The 25,056-nt window shown below is 42.9% G+C and overlaps 12 non-coding genes and 2 pseudogenes across 12 annotated transcripts; all 14 read left to right on the top strand.

Annotated features, from left to right (window-relative positions):
• The first annotated feature begins 426 nt into the window (after nucleotides 1-426).
• LOC142186966 (U2 spliceosomal RNA) lies at nucleotides 427-617 on the top strand. The gene has a single exon (XR_012712428.1). It is a non-coding gene; the product is annotated as a U2 spliceosomal RNA (small nuclear RNA).
• A 5,569-nt stretch (nucleotides 618-6,186) lies between these two features.
• On the top strand, nucleotides 6,187-6,364 carry LOC142186890 (U2 spliceosomal RNA; annotated as a pseudogene).
• Nucleotides 6,365-6,973: 609 nt separating this feature from the next.
• On the top strand, nucleotides 6,974-7,164 carry LOC142186965 (U2 spliceosomal RNA). Its single transcript, XR_012712427.1, has one exon. It is a non-coding gene; the product is annotated as a U2 spliceosomal RNA (small nuclear RNA).
• Nucleotides 7,165-7,773: 609 nt separating this feature from the next.
• LOC142186962 (U2 spliceosomal RNA) lies at nucleotides 7,774-7,964 on the top strand. The gene has a single exon (XR_012712425.1). It is a non-coding gene; the product is annotated as a U2 spliceosomal RNA (small nuclear RNA).
• Nucleotides 7,965-8,573: 609 nt separating this feature from the next.
• On the top strand, nucleotides 8,574-8,764 carry LOC142186961 (U2 spliceosomal RNA). Its single transcript, XR_012712424.1, has one exon. It is a non-coding gene; the product is annotated as a U2 spliceosomal RNA (small nuclear RNA).
• A 609-nt stretch (nucleotides 8,765-9,373) lies between these two features.
• Nucleotides 9,374-9,564, top strand: LOC142186960 (U2 spliceosomal RNA). The gene has a single exon (XR_012712423.1). It is a non-coding gene; the product is annotated as a U2 spliceosomal RNA (small nuclear RNA).
• A 609-nt stretch (nucleotides 9,565-10,173) lies between these two features.
• LOC142186959 (U2 spliceosomal RNA) lies at nucleotides 10,174-10,364 on the top strand. The gene has a single exon (XR_012712422.1). It is a non-coding gene; the product is annotated as a U2 spliceosomal RNA (small nuclear RNA).
• Nucleotides 10,365-10,973: 609 nt separating this feature from the next.
• On the top strand, nucleotides 10,974-11,164 carry LOC142186958 (U2 spliceosomal RNA). The gene has a single exon (XR_012712421.1). It is a non-coding gene; the product is annotated as a U2 spliceosomal RNA (small nuclear RNA).
• Nucleotides 11,165-14,020: 2,856 nt separating this feature from the next.
• LOC142186891 (U2 spliceosomal RNA) lies at nucleotides 14,021-14,216 on the top strand. The gene has a single exon (XR_012712374.1). It is a non-coding gene; the product is annotated as a U2 spliceosomal RNA (small nuclear RNA).
• Nucleotides 14,217-14,825: 609 nt separating this feature from the next.
• Nucleotides 14,826-15,016, top strand: LOC142186957 (U2 spliceosomal RNA). Its single transcript, XR_012712420.1, has one exon. It is a non-coding gene; the product is annotated as a U2 spliceosomal RNA (small nuclear RNA).
• Nucleotides 15,017-20,586: 5,570 nt separating this feature from the next.
• Nucleotides 20,587-20,764, top strand: LOC142186887 (U2 spliceosomal RNA; annotated as a pseudogene).
• Nucleotides 20,765-21,373: 609 nt separating this feature from the next.
• LOC142186956 (U2 spliceosomal RNA) lies at nucleotides 21,374-21,564 on the top strand. The gene has a single exon (XR_012712419.1). It is a non-coding gene; the product is annotated as a U2 spliceosomal RNA (small nuclear RNA).
• Nucleotides 21,565-22,173: 609 nt separating this feature from the next.
• Nucleotides 22,174-22,364, top strand: LOC142186955 (U2 spliceosomal RNA). The gene has a single exon (XR_012712418.1). It is a non-coding gene; the product is annotated as a U2 spliceosomal RNA (small nuclear RNA).
• A 609-nt stretch (nucleotides 22,365-22,973) lies between these two features.
• LOC142186954 (U2 spliceosomal RNA) lies at nucleotides 22,974-23,164 on the top strand. Its single transcript, XR_012712417.1, has one exon. It is a non-coding gene; the product is annotated as a U2 spliceosomal RNA (small nuclear RNA).
• The last annotated feature ends 1,892 nt before the right edge of the window (nucleotides 23,165-25,056 follow it).

Below are 25,056 nucleotides of genomic sequence, written 5' to 3'. Positions count from 1 at the left end.
TGACATTACTGCTGCAAAGTGTCTGATTTGCTGCCATTTTATTCAATTTTAAATGCATTGAATTCTTTTAAAATTTTTGGGCATAAATTTATTTCTGAACTTGCACTTGACCGGACACTTGAATGGGTGTGGTCAAACGGTGGGAGTGGTTTATGCAGATTCGCAAAATTCGGCAAAATCCGCTGGCGTCACAAGATAACATTTGCACATGTCACTTTGCCTTGCACAAAAGTTTTTCTTTTCTTTTTTTTCACTTTTGGTGGCAGGTAGGGAAAACCTGCACAAGCTAATTGATTTCTACTTCATTAAGGGAAAGGAAAAAAAAACAAAAAAAAAACCAAAATAGGGCTGCAGCAGCATGGTGCACACCTTGAGCGGTGCACAGTGAACACGGAAGGGCGCCAGAACAGGTGCCGAGCGCTTGCCATCGCTTCTCGGCCTTATGGCTAAGATCAAGTGTAGTATCTGTTCTTATCAGTTTAATATCTGATACGTCCCCTATCTGGGGACCATATATTAAATGGATTTTTAGAACAGGGAGCTGGAATCGGAGCTTGCTCTGTCCACTCCACGCATTGACCTGGTATTGCATTACTTCCAGGATCGGTGCACCCCTTTCCAATTCAGTTGAAAGAAAGAGACAGAGGACTGACCGACCAACAGAGAAGATTGCTGCACCTGGCAAGCTAGCAAAGAGAAAATTGACAGTTGGACGTGGCCTGATGCTGTGACTGACTCTACCTGAAAGGTACTTCATTAATTATTTTCTTTGATTGATTGATTGATTGATTGATTGCAAATGACATTACTGCTGCAAAGTGTCTGATTTGCTGCCATTTTATTCAATTTTAAATGCATTGAATTCTTTTAAAATTTTTGGGCATAAATTTATTTCTGAACTTGCACTTGACCGGACACTTGAATGGGTGTGGTCAAACGGTGGGAGTGGTTTATGCAGATTCGCAAAATTCGGCAAAATCCGCTGGCGTCACAAGATAACATTTGCACATGTCACTTTGCCTTGCACAAAAGTTTTTCTTTTCTTTTTTTTCACTTTTGGTGGCAGGTAGGGAAAACCTGCACAAGCTAATTGATTTCTACTTCATTAAGGGAAAGGAAAAAAAAACAAAAAAAAAACCAAAATAGGGCTGCAGCAGCATGGTGCACACCTTGAGCGGTGCACAGTGAACACGGAAGGGCGCCAGAACAGGTGCCGAGCGCTTGCCATCGCTTCTCGGCCTTATGGCAAGATCCTTACAGATCTTGAGAAGGCGATCCCCATACGTGCGGACAAGCAACAATGGATTTTGTTAATCAGATTCTGAATTCTTGCTCTAATGCTGAATATTATACTCCCTCCACAGGCGAATTTAGAATAAAGACCTCCTTTCGGATTCGTGTTGAAGAGAATGCAAAACAGGTGTATACCCTCCGGTACTTCGTGCAGGACATCCTGGTAAACTTCCTCCATGTGAACAAGGTACAAATACTAGCATTACAAAGCTATGATGGTGTCTATGTATTAACCTTCCGGAAGCAGGAAGACTGTAATGAATTTGCTAGACTAGTCAAAGCTAACTTAAAGGACAGAAGATTGAGAGGACTTACCTTTACGCAGCTCTATGACGATGATGTCGTAATAACAGTTAAAATGATGAACCCCCATGTCCCCCTAGAGGACGTAATAGATTATATGTCCACGGTGACTGAAGTTATAAAGGCTGAAGGAATTTTTGACTCAGAAGGTCTGTGGATAGGAAAATATCGGTTCATTGTTAAGAAATTTATAGAATGTGATGAAGGAGGGTATAAAGGGGTTAAGCACCCACCAAACTTCTTCCGTATTGGGAAAGAGCGTGGAAGGCTTTATTACAACGGTATGCCACCGTACTGTTACAAGTGTCAGCAATTCGGGCATGTAGTAGAGAAATGTGAGAATCCTGAAATATGTGTGAAGTGCCTCCAACCTGGACATGCAGCAGTTAACTGTGTAAATGAAGTACTGTGTCATATATGTCTCAGTTTTGGCCATACATACAGGGAGTGCCCAAACAGGACCGGAAGAGGTAATAAGTCTTATGCAGATGCAGCCAAAGGACCAGGCCCAGGAGGTGAGCGGATTGTGGCTACAAGAAGTGTACCCCAGACAGAAACTGCATTTCCAGGAGGAAAAGGTAAAGACAAAGCTGAAATCTTGATGCCTAGGCCTGCAACAAAGAGGGCCACACCCGAAGTAGCCTCTGGCAGAGGTACAAGCAGGGCGACGCCCAGCCCATTATTCCCGATTGCTGAAGAACCAAAGGCTTCTGGGATGCAGGTAACGGATGTCTTCCCTCTCCCTGAGTTACAAATGGAGATAGGAGGTGACCCACATATATCAGTCTGGGCAGATGAACCCGATGTGTATGCAGCACAAACTGCGCAAACCGTGCAAACTGTGCAAACCGTGGAAGAAACCCTTCTAACGGGTATAGGGCCAGAATCCGGGGAGGAATCTCTGGAGGAAGGCTCTGACCTAGAGGATGTGGTGGAGGCCACGGTTCAGCCTGAAAACTTGCAGGGCGTGAAAAGGCAGCGGATTGAAGGGTTGCGAAGAATGGTGGAACCAACGCCATTGGGGGCGCGTCTGATTGGCATAGATGTAGCCACATCCGACTCGGAACGGGGAAGCCAAAATGTTTCAGACATCGACCCGACTTAAAGAGAGGGTATGGCTGCAATAATTATAAAATCCCTTAATGTAAGGGGAATAAAGGGCACTTACAAAAGGGCCGCTTTTTTTGACTTCTGTAAACATAACGTCGCTGATTTTTATTTTTTACAAGAATGTGGTTTGAAACACGAAATTAATTATGCTTCTTTGCGCTCAGAATGGGCAACAGGTTTTTCCATCTGGTCGGGTGACGACTCGAATAAAAATTCCGGAATCGCAGTACTTGCGGGGAGTCCAGAACATGAGTTGATTTCCTTCCAGGAGATAGTATCCGGGAGAATTTTGCTGGTAACGGCGAAGGTGAGGAACGTCACTGTACGTCTTATCAATTTCTATGCACCTACAGGAGCGGAAGAAAGAGCTGAGACATTACACATCCTGAAACATTACATACCTGGGCCTTTCCTTACTGTGATAGGAGGTGACTTCAATTGCATCCGTCTGGCCGAAAATCGAGAAGGAGGAGCTGAAAATCCAAGGTATGATCGCTCCAGGCGAGAACTAGAAAACATAATATCCGATTGTGACCTAAAAGATGTTTGGAGGTCTCTGAAGGGGCATGATCCGGGATATACATGGAGCAACAGAAAGTATAAATCTCGCATTGACTTTTTTCTCGTACCTAATGCACTGTGCCTGATTGATATGTTTTTGGAGGATGTACCCTTTTCTGATCACAGGATGCTGACTGTAGAAATTCCCGCCAACATACCGCAGAAGGGCAGAGGAATTTGGCGCCTGAACGTATCTCTGTTAAAAGAAGAAGAAGTTGGTAAAAAATTTCTGCTTTTTTATAGAAACCTGCAGTATAAAAAGAGATTTTTCAAAACTAGCCTGATATGGTGGGAGTATGCTAAAAGACGTATAAAAAACTTTTTTTGCCGTATGGGGAGAGCAGTAGCCAGGGAAAAAAAAGAAAAATATAAAAATCTGTTGTTACAGCTGCAAACAGCAACACAATTACAGAACGCTGGAGTAGAAATGGAGGAGGTGATAAAATCTGTAAAGAAACACATACAGACTGCCATTGAAGAGAGGGGGAAGGAGATTATCTTTTCAGCAAAGGTTGAAAATTTGGAGGAAAATGAAAAATGCACCCGCTTTTTCTTTAAAAAACAACAAGAAAAAAAGGTACCCATAGAAAAACTAGAAGGAGCATGCGACCTGGAGGGTATATTGAAGAAGGCGAGGGAATATTATCAAAATCTCTTTGACACCAAGCAGATAGACCAGTTTTTCCTAAAAGATGTTTTAAAAACTATCAAAATGAAGCTTACAGAGGAAGAACACCCAATCTTATTAAGTAAACTTACACCGCAGGAAATGACTTACGCTATAAAAAGTTTAAAACCTGGAAAGACACCAGGGACTGACGGTCTCCCTATTGATTTTTATCTTGAGTTCTATGACGCCTTAAAAGAGGACTTATTTTGTGTTTTTTCAGAGGCCATGGAAGCGCAGGCATTGCCTGGGACCTGGAGGGAAGGTGCTGTAGTCTTATTGCACAAAAAAGGTAATAGAGAACATTTAGAGAATTGGAGACCTATAACACTTCTTAACTCAGACTACAAAGTGTATGCAAAAATCCTGGTGAACCGTGTTAAGAGTGTACTGGAAAAAACAATACACACAGACCAAGTCTGTGCAGTACCCAGAAGGGGGATTTATGCAAATTTAAACGTAACCAGAGATGCAATCTGGTACACGCTCGAAAGAAAGCAAAAAGTAGCTCTACTGAATCTCGACTTTATGAAAGCCTTTGATCGAGTGTCCCATGCTTTCTTATGGAGAGTACTGGCGGAAATGGGCTTCCCTGACCAGTTCACTAAAAGGGTCGCCTTATTGTACGAAAATGCATACAGTAAAATCATTATAAATGGTTATCTTTCAGGACCAGTAACTCTAAGATCCGGTGTGAAGCAGGGATGTCCTCTGTCCCCGATCCTCTTCGTGTGCGCCATTGAGCCTTTTTTAACAACGCTGAGAGCCGATAAGGTGATGAGGGGGACGCCGCTGCCTGGTGGTGGCGGTGCGCAGAATAAGGTAAAGGCGTATATGGATGACGTCACCATTTTTTGCGAGTCTGAACCATCACTTAGGAGAGCGCTTTTCTTAACTGAATGCTTCTGTCAGGCCTCTGGCTTCAAACTAAACTTAACCAAGTCCGAATGCTTTACCATAGGGGATTGGAGCAATGTCACCATACCGAATCTAAAGATCCAAAGTGAGAAGGTTAAAATCCTAGGGGTGATCTTCAATGCGGAGAATAATGGTGAAGAGAGCTGGCAACTGGCCAGGGAGAAAATAGAGAAAAAAGTCACTTTCTGGCAAATGAGAAAGTTGTCCATGGAAGGCAAACTGCTCGTGATAAAATCTGTATTGATACCGATTCTTCTATATATAAATACAGTATTCTTCCCTCCAGCAGGCATCCTAAAAACTCTGCAGAGGACCATATGCAAATTTTTCTGGAGCTCCAGCCACGAAAAAGTCGGACGTGAAAAATGCTATAAAGGGCGAAAAAAAGGAGGCCGTGGACTACCAAATGTAAGAAAAATACTCAGCATTAACTACTTCTCTCTTTGTTTTAGAAGCTTACAAACAAAATCCGATTGGAGTCTTTTTCTTAAGTACGGAGCCGGAACCATCTTCAGAAAGTACGGATGGCTTAAAATCCCTTTGTCAACCCCGACAGCCATGTCGCGTCCCAGATGGTACGATGAGCTGGAAAGAACAATCCATACTTACGGCCTGAAAGACCTGGAGGAATCCATATTAAGTGTCCCAAAAAAGATCTGGACAGTCCTGGACAAGCAGGAAACCTTGGAGCCGGTTAAAAACTTTTCATACCAGCGGAGTCAAAAAATTTGGGAAAACGTGCATGAGACTTACCTGGGACATGAGTTGCGGGACTTAGCCTGGTTAGCAGTACATGAGGCAATGCCAGTGCGGGCTTTTCAACATGCACGGCGTAGGAGCAATACCTCTCTGTGTCCCAGACTATCTTGCGGACAGAGCGAAACGGTTTTGCATTTATTCTGGAATTGTCACTTCTCCAGATCCGTTTGACAGAGCATTGGTGAACTTTTGAAGTTTTTGACAGGGTTGCGCACTCTAGACCATGATGTGGTTCTCTATGGACTAAGTACTGGACTGAGCAATGAGAACCAAAGAGTGATGTGGACGCTCATAAACTGTCTTAAACTGTCCTTGTGGAAGTGCCGCAATATTCTTGTGTACAAAAAGGACTACATTAGCGAAAAAGAGTGTATAAGAATGGCACTAGCCGATATGTATGTTTACTATTTAAATGACTGCAAAAAACTGGGACATAATAAAGCCAATAAGGTGTGGAGGTTTAAAACATGGAACTTAATGTTTAACTGAAGTATTTGACTTTCATGACATATGTTACTTTTCCAAAGTTTTGTACAGTGATTTGCTGTTTCTTTATTTACAAACTTTGTACCGTGAATACTTTTAATAAAAAATTAAAAATCTGTTCTTATCAGTTTAATATCTGATACGTCCCCTATCTGGGGACCATATATTAAATGGATTTTTAGAACAGGGAGCTGGAATCGGAGCTTGCTCTGTCCACTCCACGCATTGACCTGGTATTGCATTACTTCCAGGATCGGTGCACCCCTTTCCAATTCAGTTGAAAGAAAGAGACAGAGGACTGACCGACCAACAGAGAAGATTGCTGCACCTGGCAAGCTAGCAAAGAGAAAATTGACAGTTGGACGTGGCCTGATGCTGTGACTGACTCTACCTGAAAGGTACTTCATTAATTATTTTCTTTGATTGATTGATTGATTGATTGATTGCAAATGACATTACTGCTGCAAAGTGTCTGATTTGCTGCCATTTTATTCAATTTTAAATGCATTGAATTCTTTTAAAATTTTTGGGCATAAATTTATTTCTGAACTTGCACTTGACCGGACACTTGAATGGGTGTGGTCAAACGGTGGGAGTGGTTTATGCAGATTCGCAAAATTCGGCAAAATCCGCTGGCGTCACAAGATAACATTTGCACATGTCACTTTGCCTTGCACAAAAGTTTTTCTTTTCTTTTTTTTCACTTTTGGTGGCAGGTAGGGAAAACCTGCACAAGCTAATTGATTTCTACTTCATTAAGGGAAAGGAAAAAAAAACAAAAAAAAAACCAAAATAGGGCTGCAGCAGCATGGTGCACACCTTGAGCGGTGCACAGTGAACACGGAAGGGCGCCAGAACAGGTGCCGAGCGCTTGCCATCGCTTCTCGGCCTTATGGCTAAGATCAAGTGTAGTATCTGTTCTTATCAGTTTAATATCTGATACGTCCCCTATCTGGGGACCATATATTAAATGGATTTTTAGAACAGGGAGCTGGAATCGGAGCTTGCTCTGTCCACTCCACGCATTGACCTGGTATTGCATTACTTCCAGGATCGGTGCACCCCTTTCCAATTCAGTTGAAAGAAAGAGACAGAGGACTGACCGACCAACAGAGAAGATTGCTGCACCTGGCAAGCTAGCAAAGAGAAAATTGACAGTTGGACGTGGCCTGATGCTGTGACTGACTCTACCTGAAAGGTACTTCATTAATTATTTTCTTTGATTGATTGATTGATTGATTGATTGCAAATGACATTACTGCTGCAAAGTGTCTGATTTGCTGCCATTTTATTCAATTTTAAATGCATTGAATTCTTTTAAAATTTTTGGGCATAAATTTATTTCTGAACTTGCACTTGACCGGACACTTGAATGGGTGTGGTCAAACGGTGGGAGTGGTTTATGCAGATTCGCAAAATTCGGCAAAATCCGCTGGCGTCACAAGATAACATTTGCACATGTCACTTTGCCTTGCACAAAAGTTTTTCTTTTCTTTTTTTTCACTTTTGGTGGCAGGTAGGGAAAACCTGCACAAGCTAATTGATTTCTACTTCATTAAGGGAAAGGAAAAAAAAACAAAAAAAAAACCAAAATAGGGCTGCAGCAGCATGGTGCACACCTTGAGCGGTGCACAGTGAACACGGAAGGGCGCCAGAACAGGTGCCGAGCGCTTGCCATCGCTTCTCGGCCTTATGGCTAAGATCAAGTGTAGTATCTGTTCTTATCAGTTTAATATCTGATACGTCCCCTATCTGGGGACCATATATTAAATGGATTTTTAGAACAGGGAGCTGGAATCGGAGCTTGCTCTGTCCACTCCACGCATTGACCTGGTATTGCATTACTTCCAGGATCGGTGCACCCCTTTCCAATTCAGTTGAAAGAAAGAGACAGAGGACTGACCGACCAACAGAGAAGATTGCTGCACCTGGCAAGCTAGCAAAGAGAAAATTGACAGTTGGACGTGGCCTGATGCTGTGACTGACTCTACCTGAAAGGTACTTCATTAATTATTTTCTTTGATTGATTGATTGATTGATTGATTGCAAATGACATTACTGCTGCAAAGTGTCTGATTTGCTGCCATTTTATTCAATTTTAAATGCATTGAATTCTTTTAAAATTTTTGGGCATAAATTTATTTCTGAACTTGCACTTGACCGGACACTTGAATGGGTGTGGTCAAACGGTGGGAGTGGTTTATGCAGATTCGCAAAATTCGGCAAAATCCGCTGGCGTCACAAGATAACATTTGCACATGTCACTTTGCCTTGCACAAAAGTTTTTCTTTTCTTTTTTTTCACTTTTGGTGGCAGGTAGGGAAAACCTGCACAAGCTAATTGATTTCTACTTCATTAAGGGAAAGGAAAAAAAAACAAAAAAAAAACCAAAATAGGGCTGCAGCAGCATGGTGCACACCTTGAGCGGTGCACAGTGAACACGGAAGGGCGCCAGAACAGGTGCCGAGCGCTTGCCATCGCTTCTCGGCCTTATGGCTAAGATCAAGTGTAGTATCTGTTCTTATCAGTTTAATATCTGATACGTCCCCTATCTGGGGACCATATATTAAATGGATTTTTAGAACAGGGAGCTGGAATCGGAGCTTGCTCTGTCCACTCCACGCATTGACCTGGTATTGCATTACTTCCAGGATCGGTGCACCCCTTTCCAATTCAGTTGAAAGAAAGAGACAGAGGACTGACCGACCAACAGAGAAGATTGCTGCACCTGGCAAGCTAGCAAAGAGAAAATTGACAGTTGGACGTGGCCTGATGCTGTGACTGACTCTACCTGAAAGGTACTTCATTAATTATTTTCTTTGATTGATTGATTGATTGATTGATTGCAAATGACATTACTGCTGCAAAGTGTCTGATTTGCTGCCATTTTATTCAATTTTAAATGCATTGAATTCTTTTAAAATTTTTGGGCATAAATTTATTTCTGAACTTGCACTTGACCGGACACTTGAATGGGTGTGGTCAAACGGTGGGAGTGGTTTATGCAGATTCGCAAAATTCGGCAAAATCCGCTGGCGTCACAAGATAACATTTGCACATGTCACTTTGCCTTGCACAAAAGTTTTTCTTTTCTTTTTTTTCACTTTTGGTGGCAGGTAGGGAAAACCTGCACAAGCTAATTGATTTCTACTTCATTAAGGGAAAGGAAAAAAAAACAAAAAAAAAACCAAAATAGGGCTGCAGCAGCATGGTGCACACCTTGAGCGGTGCACAGTGAACACGGAAGGGCGCCAGAACAGGTGCCGAGCGCTTGCCATCGCTTCTCGGCCTTATGGCTAAGATCAAGTGTAGTATCTGTTCTTATCAGTTTAATATCTGATACGTCCCCTATCTGGGGACCATATATTAAATGGATTTTTAGAACAGGGAGCTGGAATCGGAGCTTGCTCTGTCCACTCCACGCATTGACCTGGTATTGCATTACTTCCAGGATCGGTGCACCCCTTTCCAATTCAGTTGAAAGAAAGAGACAGAGGACTGACCGACCAACAGAGAAGATTGCTGCACCTGGCAAGCTAGCAAAGAGAAAATTGACAGTTGGACGTGGCCTGATGCTGTGACTGACTCTACCTGAAAGGTACTTCATTAATTATTTTCTTTGATTGATTGATTGATTGATTGATTGCAAATGACATTACTGCTGCAAAGTGTCTGATTTGCTGCCATTTTATTCAATTTTAAATGCATTGAATTCTTTTAAAATTTTTGGGCATAAATTTATTTCTGAACTTGCACTTGACCGGACACTTGAATGGGTGTGGTCAAACGGTGGGAGTGGTTTATGCAGATTCGCAAAATTCGGCAAAATCCGCTGGCGTCACAAGATAACATTTGCACATGTCACTTTGCCTTGCACAAAAGTTTTTCTTTTCTTTTTTTTCACTTTTGGTGGCAGGTAGGGAAAACCTGCACAAGCTAATTGATTTCTACTTCATTAAGGGAAAGGAAAAAAAAACAAAAAAAAAACCAAAATAGGGCTGCAGCAGCATGGTGCACACCTTGAGCGGTGCACAGTGAACACGGAAGGGCGCCAGAACAGGTGCCGAGCGCTTGCCATCGCTTCTCGGCCTTATGGCTAAGATCAAGTGTAGTATCTGTTCTTATCAGTTTAATATCTGATACGTCCCCTATCTGGGGACCATATATTAAATGGATTTTTAGAACAGGGAGCTGGAATCGGAGCTTGCTCTGTCCACTCCACGCATTGACCTGGTATTGCATTACTTCCAGGATCGGTGCACCCCTTTCCAATTCAGTTGAAAGAAAGAGACAGAGGACTGACCGACCAACAGAGAAGATTGCTGCACCTGGCAAGCTAGCAAAGAGAAAATTGACAGTTGGACGTGGCCTGATGCTGTGACTGACTCTACCTGAAAGGTACTTCATTAATTATTTTCTTTGATTGATTGATTGATTGATTGATTGCAAATGACATTACTGCTGCAAAGTGTCTGATTTGCTGCCATTTTATTCAATTTTAAATGCATTGAATTCTTTTAAAATTTTTGGGCATAAATTTATTTCTGAACTTGCACTTGACCGGACACTTGAATGGGTGTGGTCAAACGGTGGGAGTGGTTTATGCAGATTCGCAAAATTCGGCAAAATCCGCTGGCGTCACAAGATAACATTTGCACATGTCACTTTGCCTTGCACAAAAGTTTTTCTTTTCTTTTTTTTCACTTTTGGTGGCAGGTAGGGAAAACCTGCACAAGCTAATTGATTTCTACTTCATTAAGGGAAAGGAAAAAAAAACAAAAAAAAAACCAAAATAGGGCTGCAGCAGCATGGTGCACACCTTGAGCGGTGCACAGTGAACACGGAAGGGCGCCAGAACAGGTGCCGAGCGCTTGCCATCGCTTCTCGGCCTTATGGCTAAGATCAAGTGTAGTATCTGTTCTTATCAGTTTAATATCTGATACGTCCCCTATCTGGGGACCATATATTAAATGGATTTTTAGAACAGGGAGCTGGAATCGGAGCTTGCTCTGTCCACTCCACGCATTGACCTGGTATTGCATTACTTCCAGGATCGGTGCACCCCTTTCCAATTCAGTTGAAAGAAAGAGACAGAGGACTGACCGACCAACAGAGAAGATTGCTGCACCTGGCAAGCTAGCAAAGAGAAAATTGACAGTTGGACGTGGCCTGATGCTGTGACTGACTCTACCTGAAAGGTACTTCATTAATTATTTTCTTTGATTGATTGATTGATTGATTGATTGCAAATGACATTACTGCTGCAAAGTGTCTGATTTGCTGCCATTTTATTCAATTTTAAATGCATTGAATTCTTTTAAAATTTTTGGGCATAAATTTATTTCTGAACTTGCACTTGACCGGACACTTGAATGGGTGTGGTCAAACGGTGGGAGTGGTTTATGCAGATTCGCAAAATTCGGCAAAATCCGCTGGCGTCACAAGATAACATTTGCACATGTCACTTTGCCTTGCACAAAAGTTTTTCTTTTCTTTTTTTTCACTTTTGGTGGCAGGTAGGGAAAACCTGCACAAGCTAATTGATTTCTACTTCATTAAGGGAAAGGAAAAAAAAACAAAAAAAAAACCAAAATAGGGCTGCAGCAGCATGGTGCACACCTTGAGCGGTGCACAGTGAACACGGAAGGGCGCCAGAACAGGTGCCGAGCGCTTGCCATCGCTTCTCGGCCTTATGGCTAAGACCAAGTGTAGCATACTAACTGTTTAGTGTCTGTGTGCTGCCAAGAGTCTTAGCCGGAGGTGCCCCGGGTACCCTCTACTCGGCCTTGTGTGGAAACCCAGGTTTATAGCCTGGGTGGAAGCACATGCTGCTATAGGGTTTGAGGCCTAGTCCCGGGGCAACGAGAAGCGATCACTGGAGCCTCTACTGAGGTTTGCAGGCCGGTTGTTGCGCTTGTCGGTTATCATGGACCTGAAACTAAAGAGGTCGTGTCTACGCTTCTTTTTGCAGAAAGGTGCCATAGTGGAGGACTGGGACGAATGCTATGTCTCCCGGATCCTTTGTGACTGCCTGAAAGTCAAGTCTGATGATATCTTGTGCATGCAGTGGAACCGGACCAGGGGATCCTATGACGTCACCTTCAAGGACGATCATCTGTGCCTGGAGGCTTACCTGGAGTGGTTCACCGGAGCGGCTTCTGGAATCAGAGAGAAGGTGGTCTGTCTATCCTCGGCTCATGGTGGATGGAGGAGTCTTATCGTGGCCATGGACGATCCCCTGGTGGAGGTAGCTGTAATCCAGGAGTATATTTTGCAGTACGCTTCAATGATGCGCTTCAAGCGTAAGTTGTTGAACAAAGCCAACTACTGGGACGGTAGGAGGCGCTTTTCTGTCTGGATTCTGGACAAAAACTTAAGTTTATTAAGTGGACTTATTAATATTGCTGGACATTCTGGCTATCTCTACTGGGAGGGTGGAGGTTTGAAAAATAAAAAGACCTCTGCCAAAGTGGAGTCAAGCCAAGAAGACGCTATGTTTTCTTCAAGTTCTGGGACTGAGCTACAGACCCCTACTGTGGGTCCTGGAAAAAAGACTGAGACTTTTTGTTTTACAGAAAATGTCATTACTTCTGAAAATATTGTTTCTCTTTCAGTTCCATCGGAGAGTGAAACCCCGCCTGCTGGGAGTGACTGCGGCTCGGGAGTGGATGAGGGTAATCTGTCTGCGAGTGAGCGGCCCCCGGGAGAAAGCGAGGTTGTAAGTCATGATGTATGTCTGCTTGTGTCTGAGGTGGAGCCTGGTGGGGAGTCTCCTGCCGGGTCTCTGCCTGATGCGTCTGAGGATGCGAGTAAGGGCGGAGGTGAGCTGTGCCCGGGGACGCAAGCGTCTGTGAGTGATGTAAGTTTGACTGACAGTGTTGAGAATGTGACTGAGTGGGATGCAGAATCCGATGACGCTGGCGAGTGTGGCTCTGCTATTAGTGAGTCGGACATCGTTAGTTATGATGCGGACAAGCTGTTCTATGAGAATGGGACTCCGATGACCCCGTATGAATTTATGTGGAGGTTGAAAATGTACTCTGTAACAATGCAAAAAAGAGGGATGGGTTTTTTTCATGCTTTAGTTTACTTCCAGGAAATCTTTGAAAAAGATAGGGAAGGGGCTCTTCGCCTAATGAAGGCCCCAGATTGGTTATGGGATAATATAAGAGAGAAAAAAGAATTGTCATTTGGGGATTGGTTAGTACTCTATGCCTTTGCTATGCTAAGGGGTTATGTAGGGTATAGTTATAGATATCAAGAAAAGGGATACCTCTTTAAGCCTGATGAAGAGTATATGGCTGAAAGAAGCCGCGGTTATTTTGAAGATACTTTCTACTATGGGAATCCAGAGATGAGTTACAGTCTAGCCCACTTTATTAAAGATAGTGGTTGGGACTAAAAGGCCTTGGTGTAGTTAAGTAATTATGTCATTAATTATGTTCCCTTTTCTCTCTTGTGGGGGAAATAAAGTTATGTGGTTTGTTAAGTATAAAAATAGTTTTGTTTAAAAGTAAATAAAGTTCTTCCCAATTGTTTTAATTATGTACTTCCCTTGCTAAAATACAGTATGCGACAAAAGTCAATTTTTTTGTTATCTTCCCAGTGGGGATATGACTTGTCAATCGCTAAAGGGTTAAATGTAAATAAAGTTGTCTTCCAATTTATTGGAATAAGGTTATTGGTATACGTACTCCAAATTGTACATTTCTTTGTAAAAATTTAGCTAATTATCATGGGTTTTCCCAAAAATGGGAGCGTATATATTTTTGTAATTTCAGCTGTATACTTATTGGTTTTTCTGTATCTTGGCAAAGCCAAATTATTTTTGTTTCCCAAGATTGGAATCATGTTGTGTTAAATATGTATATTTCAACTGTTTTTATTTTGTTTTTCTACTTTCGTATAAAAAAACGGTTTATAATGTATGTTATGTTTTATAAATAAAGTCGATTGTTAAACCGTATCTGTTCTTATCAGTTTAATATCTGATACGTCCCCTATCTGGGGACCATATATTAAATGGATTTTTAGAACAGGGAGCTGGAATCGGAGCTTGCTCTGTCCACTCCACGCATTGACCTGGTATTGCATTACTTCCAGGATCGGTGCACCCCTTTCCAATTCAGTTGAAAGAAAGAGACAGAGGACTGACCGACCAACAGAGAAGATTGCTGCACCTGGCAAGCTAGCAAAGAGAAAATTGACAGTTGGACGTGGCCTGATGCTGTGACTGACTCTACCTGAAAGGTACTTCATTAATTATTTTCTTTGATTGATTGATTGATTGATTGATTGCAAATGACATTACTGCTGCAAAGTGTCTGATTTGCTGCCATTTTATTCAATTTTAAATGCATTGAATTCTTTTAAAATTTTTGGGCATAAATTTATTTCTGAACTTGCACTTGACCGGACACTTGAATGGGTGTGGTCAAACGGTGGGAGTGGTTTATGCAGATTCGCAAAATTCGGCAAAATCCGCTGGCGTCACAAGATAACATTTGCACATGTCACTTTGCCTTGCACAAAAGTTTTTCTTTTCTTTTTTTTCACTTTTGGTGGCAGGTAGGGAAAACCTGCACAAGCTAATTGATTTCTACTTCATTAAGGGAAAGGAAAAAAAAACAAAAAAAAAACCAAAATAGGGCTGCAGCAGCATGGTGCACACCTTGAGCGGTGCACAGTGAACACGGAAGGGCGCCAGAACAGGTGCCGAGCGCTTGCCATCGCTTCTCGGCCTTATGGCTAAGATCAAGTGTAGTATCTGTTCTTATCAGTTTAATATCTGATACGTCCCCTATCTGGGGACCATATATTAAATGGATTTTTAGAACAGGGAGCTGGAATCGGAGCTTGCTCTGTCCACTCCACGCATTGACCTGGTATTGCATTACTTCCAGGATCGGTGCACCCCTTTCCAATTCAGTTGAAAGAAAGAGACAGAGGACTGACCGACCAACAGAGAAGATTGCTGCACCTGGCAAGCTAGCAAAGAGAAAATTGACAGTTGGACGTGGCCTGATGCTGTGACTGACTCTACCTGAAAGGTACTTCATTAATTATTTTCTTTGATTGATTGATTGATTGATTGATTGCAAATGACATTACTGCTGCAAAGTGTCTGATTTGCTGCCATTTTATTCAATTTTAAATGCATTGAATTCTTTTAAAATTTTTGGGCATAAATTTATTTCTGAACTTGCACTTGACCGGACACTTGAATGGGTGTGGTCAAACGGTGGGAGTGGTTTATGCAGATTCGCAAAATTCGGCAAAATCCGCTGGCGTCACAAGATAACATTTGCACATGTCACTTTGCCTTGCACAAAAGTTTTTCTTTTCTTTTTTTTCACTTTTGGTGGCAGGTAGGGAAAACCTGCACAAGCTAATTGATTTCTACTTCATTAAGGGAAAGGAAAAAAAAACAAAAAAAAAACCAAAATAGGGCTGCAGCAGCATGGTGCACACCTTGAGCGGTGCACAGTGAACACGGAAGGGCGCCAGAACAGGTGCCGAGCGCTTGCCATCGCTTCTCGGCCTTATGGCAAGATCCTCACAGATCTTGAGAAGGCGATCCCCATACGTGCGGACAAGCAACAATGGATTTTGTTAATCAGATTTTGAATTCTTGCTCTAATGCTGAATATTATACTCCCTCCACAGGCGAATTTAGAATAAAGACCTCCTTTCGGATTCGTGTTGAAGAGAATGCAAAACAGGTGTATACCCTCCGGTACTTCGTGCAGGACATCCTGGTAAACTTCCTCCATGTGAACAAGGTACAAATACTAGCATTACAAAGCTATGATGGTGTCTATGTATTAACCTTCCGGCGGCAGGAAGATTGTAATGATTTTGCTAGACTAGTCAAAGCAAATTTAAAGGATAAAAGATTGAAAGGACTCACCTTTACACAGCTTTATGACGATGATGTTGTAATAACAGTTAAAATGATGAACCCTCACGTCCCCATTGAGGACGTAATAGATTATATGTCCACAGTAACTGAAGTTATAAAGGCAGAGGGAATATTTGACTCAGAAGGTCTGTGGATAGGAAAATATCGGTTCATCGTTAAGAAATTTAAAGAATGTGATGAAGGTGGATATAAAGGGGTTAAGCACCCACCAAACTTCTTCCGTATTGGGAAAGAGCGCGGAAGGCTTTATTACAACGGTATGCCACCGTACTGTTACAGGTGTCAGCAATTCGGGCATGCAGCAGAGAAATGTGAGAACCCTGAAATATGTGTGAAGTGTCTTCAACCTGGACATGCAGCAGTTAACTGTGTAAATGAAGTACTGTGTCATATATGTCTCAGTTTTGGCCATACATACAGGGAGTGCCCAAACAGGGCCGGAAGAGGTGGGAAGTCTTATGCAGATGCAGCCAAAGGACCAGGCCCAGGAGGTGAGCGGATTGTGGCTACAAGAAGTGCGCCCCAGACAGAAACTGCATTTCCAGGAGGAAAAGGTAAAGACAAAGCTGAAATCTTGATGCCTAGACCCGCAACAAAGAGAGCCACACCCGAAGTAGCCTCTGGCAGAGGCACAAGCAGGGCGACGCCCAGCCCATTATTCCCGATTGTTGAAGAACCGAAGGCTTCTGGGATGCAGGTAACTGATGTTTTCCCTCTCCCTGAGTTACAAATGGAGATAGGAGGTGACCCACATATATCAGTCTGGGCAGATGAACCTGATGTGTATGCAGCACAAACTGCGCAAACCGTGCAAACTGTGCAAATCGTGGAAGAAACCCTCCTAACGGGTATAGGGCCAGAATCTGGGGAGGAATCTCTGGAGGAAGGCTCTGACCTGGAGGATGTGGTGGAAGCCACGGTTCAGCCTGAAAACCTGCAGGGCGTGAAAAGGCAGCGGATTGAAGGGTTGCGAAGAATGGTGGAACCAACGCCATTGGGGGCGCGTCTGATTGGCATAGATGTAGCCACATCCGACTCGGAACGGGGAAGCCAAAATGTTTCGGACATCGACCCGACTTAAAGAGAGGGTATGGCTGCAATAATTATAAAATCCCTTAATGTAAGGGGAATAAAGGGCACTTACAAAAGGGCCGCTTTTTTTGACTTCTGTAAACATAACGTCGCTGATTTTTATTTTTTACAAGAATGTGGTTTGAAACACGAAATTAATTATGCTTCTTTACGCTCAGAATGGGCAACAGGATTTTCCATTTGGTCGGGTGACGACTCGAATAAAAATTCCGGAATCGCAGTACTTGCGGGGAGTCCAGAACATGAGTTGATTTCCTTCCAGGAGATAGTATCCGGGAGAATCTTGCTGGTAACGGCGAAAGTGAGGAACGTCACTGTACGTCTTATCAATTTCTATGCACCTACAGGTGCGGAAGAAAGAGCTGAGATATTACACATCCTGAAACATTACATACCTGGGCCTTTCCTTACTGTGATAGGAGGTGACTTCAATTGCATCCGTCTGGCCGAAAATCGAGAAGGAGGTGCTGAAAATCCAAGGTATGATCGCTCCAGGCGAGAACTAGAAAACATAATATCCGATTGTGACCTAAAAGATGTTTGGAGGTCCCTGAAGGGGCATGATCCGGGATATACATGGAGCAACAGAAAGTATAAATCTCGCATTGATTTTTTTCTCGTACCTAATGCACTGTGCCTGATTGATATGTTTTTGGAGGATGTACCCTTTTCTGATCACAGGATGCTGACTGTAGAGATTCCCGCCAACATACCGCAGAAGGGCAGAGGAATTTGGCGCCTGAACGTATCTCTGTTAAAAGAAGAAGAAGTTGGTAAAAAATTTCTGCTTTTTTATAGAAACCTGCAGTATAAAAAGAGATTTTTCAAAACTAGCCTGATATGGTGGGAGTATGCTAAAAGTCGTATAAAAAACTTTTTTTGCCGTATGGGGAGAGCAGTAGCCAGGAAAAAAAAAGAAAAATATAAAAATCTGTTGTTACAGCTGCAAACAGCAACACAATTACAGAACGCTGGAGTAGAAATGGAGGAGGTGATAAAATCTGTAAAGAAACACATACAGACTGCCATTGAAGAGAGGGGGAAGGAGATTATCTTTTCAGCAAAGGTTGAAAATTTGGAGGAAAATGAAAAATGCACCCGCTTTTTCTTTAAAAAACAACAAGAAAAAAAGGTACCCATAGAAAAATTAGAAGGAGCATGCGACCTGGAGGGCATATTGAAGAAGGCGAGGGAATATTATCAAAATCTCTTTGACACCAAGCAGATAGACCAGTTTTTCCTAAAAGATGTTTTAAAAACTATCAAAATGAAGCTTACAGAGGAAGAACACCCAATCTTATTAAGTAAACTTACACCGCAGGAAATGACTTACGCTATAAAAAGTTTAAAACCTGGAAAGACGCCAGGGACTGACGGTCTCCCTATTGATTTTTATCTTGAGTTCTATGACGCCTTAAAAGAGGACTTATTTTGTGTTTTTTCAGAGGCCATGGAAGCGCAGGCATTGCCTGGGACCTGGAGGGAAGGTGCTGTAGTCTTATTGCACAAAAAAGGTAATAGAGAACATTTAGAGAATTGGAGACCTATAACACTTCTTAACTCAGACTACAAAGTGTATGCAAAAATCCTGGTGAACCGTGTTAAGAGTGTACTGGAAAAAACAATACACACAGACCAAGTCTGTGCAGTACCAAGAAGGGGGATTTATGCAAATTTAAACGTAACCAGAGATGCAATCTGGTACACGCTCGAAAGAAAGCAAAAAGTAGCTCTACTGAATCTCGACTTTATGAAAGCCTTTGATCGAGTGTCCCATGCTTTCTTATGGAGAGTACTGGCGGAAATGGGCTTCCCTGACCAGTTCACTAAAAGGGTCGCCTTATTGTACGAAAATGCATACAGTAAAATCATTATAAATGGTTATCTTTCAGGACCAGTAACTCTAAGATCTGGTGTGAAGCAGGGATGTCCTCTGTCCCCGATCCTCTTCGTGTGCGCCATTGAGCCTTTTTTAACAACGCTGAGAGCCGATAAGGTGATGAGGGGGACGCCGCTGCCTGGTGGTGGCGGTGCGCAGAATAAGGTAAAAGCGTACATGGATGACGTCACCATTTTTTGCGAGTCTGAACCATCACTTAGGAGAGCGCTTTTCTTAACTGAATGCTTCTGTCAGGCCTCTGGCTTCAAACTAAACTTAACCAAGTCCGAATGCTTTACCATAGGGGATTGGAGCAATGTCACCATACCGAATCTAAAGATCCAAGGTGAGAAGGTTAAAATCCTAGGGGTGATCTTCAATGCGGAGAATAATGGTGAAGAGAGCTGGCAACTGGCCAGGGAGAAAATAGAGAAAAAAGTCACTTTCTGGCAAATGAGAAAGTTGTCCATGGAAGGCAAACTGCTCGTGATAAAATCTGTATTGATACCGATTCTTCTATATATAAATACAGTATTCTTCCCTCCAGCAGGCATCCTAAAAACTCTGCAGAGGACCATATGCAAATTTTTCTGGAGCTCCAGCCACGAAAAAGTCGGACGTGAAAAATGCTATAAAGGGCGAAAAAAAGGAGGCCGTGGACTACCAAATGTAAGAAAAATACTCAGCATTAACTACTTCTCTCTTTGTTTTAGAAGCTTACAAACAAAATCCGATTGGAGTCTTTTTCTTAAGTACGGAGCCGGAACCATCTTCAGAAAGTACGGATGGCTTAAAATCCCTTTGTCAACCCCGACAGCCATGTCGCGTCCCAGATGGTACGATGAGCTGGAAAGAACAATCCATACTTACGGCCTGAAAGACCTGGAGGAATCCATATTAAGTGTCCCAAAAAAGATCTGGACAGTCCTGGACAAGCAGGAAACCTTGGAGCCGGTTAAAAACTTTTCATACCAGCGGAGTCAAAAAATTTGGGAAAACGTGCATGAGACTTACCTGGGACATGAGTTGCGGGACTTAGCCTGGTTAGCAGTACATGAGGCAATGCCAGTGCGGGCTTTTCAACATGCACGGCGTAGGAGCAATACCTCTCTGTGTCCCAGACTATCTTGCGGACAGAGCGAAACGGTTTTGCATTTATTCTGGAATTGTCACTTCTCCAGATCCGTTTGGCAGAGCATTGGTGAACTTTTGAAGTTTTTGACAGGGTTGCGCACTCTAGACCATGACGTGGTTCTCTATGGACTAAGTACTGGACTGAGCAATGAGAACCAAAGAGTGATGTGGACGCTCATAAACTGTCTTAAACTGTCCTTGTGGAAGTGCCGCAATATTCTTGTGTACAAAAAGGACTACATTAGCGAAAAAGAGTGTATAAGAATGGCACTAGCCGATATGTATGTTTACTATTTGAATGACTGCAAAAAACTGGGACATAATAAAGCCAATAAGGTGTGGAGGTTTAAAACATGGAATTTAATGTTTAACTGAAGTATTTGACTTTCATGACATATGTTATTTTTCCAAAGTTTTGTACAGTGGTTTGCTGTTTCTTTATTTACAAACTGTGTATCGTGAATACTTTTAATAAAAAATTAAAAAATCTGTTCTTATCAGTTTAATATCTGATACGTCCCCTATCTGGGGACCATATATTAAATGGATTTTTAGAACAGGGAGCTGGAATCGGAGCTTGCTCTGTCCACTCCACGCATTGACCTGGTATTGCATTACTTCCAGGATCGGTGCACCCCTTTCCAATTCAGTTGAAAGAAAGAGACAGAGGACTGACCGACCAACAGAGAAGATTGCTGCACCTGGCAAGCTAGCAAAGAGAAAATTGACAGTTGGACGTGGCCTGATGCTGTGACTGACTCTACCTGAAAGGTACTTCATTAATTATTTTCTTTGATTGATTGATTGATTGATTGATTGCAAATGACATTACTGCTGCAAAGTGTCTGATTTGCTGCCATTTTATTCAATTTTAAATGCATTGAATTCTTTTAAAATTTTTGGGCATAAATTTATTTCTGAACTTGCACTTGACCGGACACTTGAATGGGTGTGGTCAAACGGTGGGAGTGGTTTATGCAGATTCGCAAAATTCGGCAAAATCCGCTGGCGTCACAAGATAACATTTGCACATGTCACTTTGCCTTGCACAAAAGTTTTTCTTTTCTTTTTTTTCACTTTTGGTGGCAGGTAGGGAAAACCTGCACAAGCTAATTGATTTCTACTTCATTAAGGGAAAGGAAAAAAAAACAAAAAAAAAACCAAAATAGGGCTGCAGCAGCATGGTGCACACCTTGAGCGGTGCACAGTGAACACGGAAGGGCGCCAGAACAGGTGCCGAGCGCTTGCCATCGCTTCTCGGCCTTATGGCTAAGATCAAGTGTAGTATCTGTTCTTATCAGTTTAATATCTGATACGTCCCCTATCTGGGGACCATATATTAAATGGATTTTTAGAACAGGGAGCTGGAATCGGAGCTTGCTCTGTCCACTCCACGCATTGACCTGGTATTGCATTACTTCCAGGATCGGTGCACCCCTTTCCAATTCAGTTGAAAGAAAGAGACAGAGGACTGACCGACCAACAGAGAAGATTGCTGCACCTGGCAAGCTAGCAAAGAGAAAATTGACAGTTGGACGTGGCCTGATGCTGTGACTGACTCTACCTGAAAGGTACTTCATTAATTATTTTCTTTGATTGATTGATTGATTGATTGATTGCAAATGACATTACTGCTGCAAAGTGTCTGATTTGCTGCCATTTTATTCAATTTTAAATGCATTGAATTCTTTTAAAATTTTTGGGCATAAATTTATTTCTGAACTTGCACTTGACCGGACACTTGAATGGGTGTGGTCAAACGGTGGGAGTGGTTTATGCAGATTCGCAAAATTCGGCAAAATCCGCTGGCGTCACAAGATAACATTTGCACATGTCACTTTGCCTTGCACAAAAGTTTTTCTTTTCTTTTTTTTCACTTTTGGTGGCAGGTAGGGAAAACCTGCACAAGCTAATTGATTTCTACTTCATTAAGGGAAAGGAAAAAAAAACAAAAAAAAAACCAAAATAGGGCTGCAGCAGCATGGTGCACACCTTGAGCGGTGCACAGTGAACACGGAAGGGCGCCAGAACAGGTGCCGAGCGCTTGCCATCGCTTCTCGGCCTTATGGCTAAGATCAAGTGTAGTATCTGTTCTTATCAGTTTAATATCTGATACGTCCCCTATCTGGGGACCATATATTAAATGGATTTTTAGAACAGGGAGCTGGAATCGGAGCTTGCTCTGTCCACTCCACGCATTGACCTGGTATTGCATTACTTCCAGGATCGGTGCACCCCTTTCCAATTCAGTTGAAAGAAAGAGACAGAGGACTGACCGACCAACAGAGAAGATTGCTGCACCTGGCAAGCTAGCAAAGAGAAAATTGACAGTTGGACGTGGCCTGATGCTGTGACTGACTCTACCTGAAAGGTACTTCATTAATTATTTTCTTTGATTGATTGATTGATTGATTGATTGCAAATGACATTACTGCTGCAAAGTGTCTGATTTGCTGCCATTTTATTCAATTTTAAATGCATTGAATTCTTTTAAAATTTTTGGGCATAAATTTATTTCTGAACTTGCACTTGACCGGACACTTGAATGGGTGTGGTCAAACGGTGGGAGTGGTTTATGCAGATTCGCAAAATTCGGCAAAATCCGCTGGCGTCACAAGATAACATTTGCACATGTCACTTTGCCTTGCACAAAAGTTTTTCTTTTCTTTTTTTTCACTTTTGGTGGCAGGTAGGGAAAACCTGCACAAGCTAATTGATTTCTACTTCATTAAGGGAAAGGAAAAAAAAACAAAAAAAAAACCAAAATAGGGCTGCAGCAGCATGGTGCACACCTTGAGCGGTGCACAGTGAACACGGAAGGGCGCCAGAACAGGTGCCGAGCGCTTGCCATCGCTTCTCGGCCTTATGGCTAAGATCAAGTGTAGTATCTGTTCTTATCAGTTTAATATCTGATACGTCCCCTATCTGGGGACCATATATTAAATGGATTTTTAGAACAGGGAGCTGGAATCGGAGCTTGCTCTGTCCACTCCACGCATTGACCTGGTATTGCATTACTTCCAGGATCGGTGCACCCCTTTCCAATTCAGTTGAAAGAAAGAGACAGAGGACTGACCGACCAACAGAGAAGATTGCTGCACCTGGCAAGCTAGCAAAGAGAAAATTGACAGTTGGACGTGGCCTGATGCTGTGACTGACTCTACCTGAAAGGTACTTCATTAATTATTTTCTTTGATTGATTGATTGATTGATTGATTGCAAATGACATTACTGCTGCAAAGTGTCTGATTTGCTGCCATTTTATTCAATTTTAAATGCATTGAATTCTTTTAAAATTTTTGGGCATAAATTTATTTCTGAACTTGCACTTGACCGGACACTTGAATGGGTGTGGTCAAACGGTGGGAGTGGTTTATGCAGATTCGCAAAATTCGGCAAAATCCGCTGGCGTCACAAGATAACATTTGCACATGTCACTTTGCCTTGCACAAAAGTTTTTCTTTTCTTTTTTTTCACTTTTGGTGGCAGGTAGGGAAAACCTGCACAAGCTAATTGATTTCTACTTCATTAAGGGAAAGGAAAAAAAAACAAAAAAAAAACCAAAATAGGGCTGCAGCAGCATGGTGCACACCTTGAGCGGTGCACAGTGAACACGGAAGGGCGCCAGAACAGGTGCCGAGCGCTTGCCATCGCTTCTCGGCCTTTTGGCACGATCAAGTGCAGTTGTAATAGATTGTACTTGGTGGAAAGTCTTAAGGTGGCAGAAGGGGTACCCACCGCTTGGCCTTGGAGGATCGCTTGGGAGCACTGCCCAGGCTAAACCTCCTTGCTGCTTTCGGGCTGGTGGATTAGTCCCCGGAAACCTTTTGAGTTGCGATCGCACTGGGGAAGGCCTTGGCCCAACCGAGTGTATATAAAGCGGAAAAGCTGCGATTGTGGTTGCGTTTTTCGGAATAGTGCGGACAAGCTTCGTTGGAGGTTCCCTTTGTGCGGACAAGGACTAAAGACCTTCAGCTGTCCTTCGGGATAGGTCCAGACCTAAAAAGGGCGGTGGTTGGCGGAAGGCAGCCACTTTTCCCCTCCATTGGTCAAAGTGACCTTAAGAATTCTCCCTAGCTGAGAATAAAGATCCAAGCTGAATATGGTCTACATTGTACAAAATCATGGGGAACCCCCATTAAAACAGTCCATCCGGATTGTGGTTGCGGAACAGAGCCTGGCTTCGAAGGACCTCCCATACATTTATCGGGAGATTTTGCTAAAAAGGCTCGGAGTGCAGAAAGAGGAGATCCTGTGCCTCAAAAGCACTAAGGATGGAGGCATAGTGTCTTTCAATCAGAGAAGCACATATTATAATGTGTGGAAAGCCTTGGAAGAGGCTAGAGAGGACGACGAGATCCTGAGGGGTTTCGTGTTCAAATTTTTGGGCGACTACGAGAAAGCCCAGGTAGTGGTCAACATGTACAGCCCATTCCTGGACTCGTCACAGATAGTTACCTTCCTGAAGAGGTATTGTAGCGAGGTGGCGGGTCCGGCGCAGGTTGCCAATGTCCGAGGTGTAGAAGCCTGGTCGGGCAAATATAAGTTTGATGTCAAATTCCGGCCCGCCCCTGCCGCAGAAGGGGGAATCTGTGGTTTTCTTCACCCACCCCAAGTCTTTTACATTGGACGCGAGAGGGGTTCGCTGTACTTTAACGGCATGGAAGTTCTTTTTTGCCGAAGGTGCAAAAAGTATGGGCACCTTAAGGAACAGTGCGTGGCTAAGATCTGTAACAAATGTGGTGACACTGGCCACGAAGGGCCAGAATGCAAGAACGGCTGGCGTTGTAACATGTGCGGAGAGCTTGGACACAAGTTCTTTGACTGCCCGAAAAAGGCAAAAAAGGCTGGGCCTTCCAATGATAGCGGCGAAGGTGGCTCCGGTGGTAGTGGCGCGGTGCCTACTACGGGAGGTAATGTGGCCTCGTCCGG

This window comes from Leptodactylus fuscus, unplaced genomic scaffold (assembly GCF_031893055.1).
Source record: "Leptodactylus fuscus isolate aLepFus1 unplaced genomic scaffold, aLepFus1.hap2 HAP2_SCAFFOLD_123, whole genome shotgun sequence".
Taxonomy (NCBI): Eukaryota; Metazoa; Chordata; class Amphibia; order Anura; family Leptodactylidae; genus Leptodactylus; species Leptodactylus fuscus.
The sequence above is the reverse complement of the archived record's forward strand: the minus strand, read 5'-3'. Positions and strand labels throughout refer to the sequence as shown.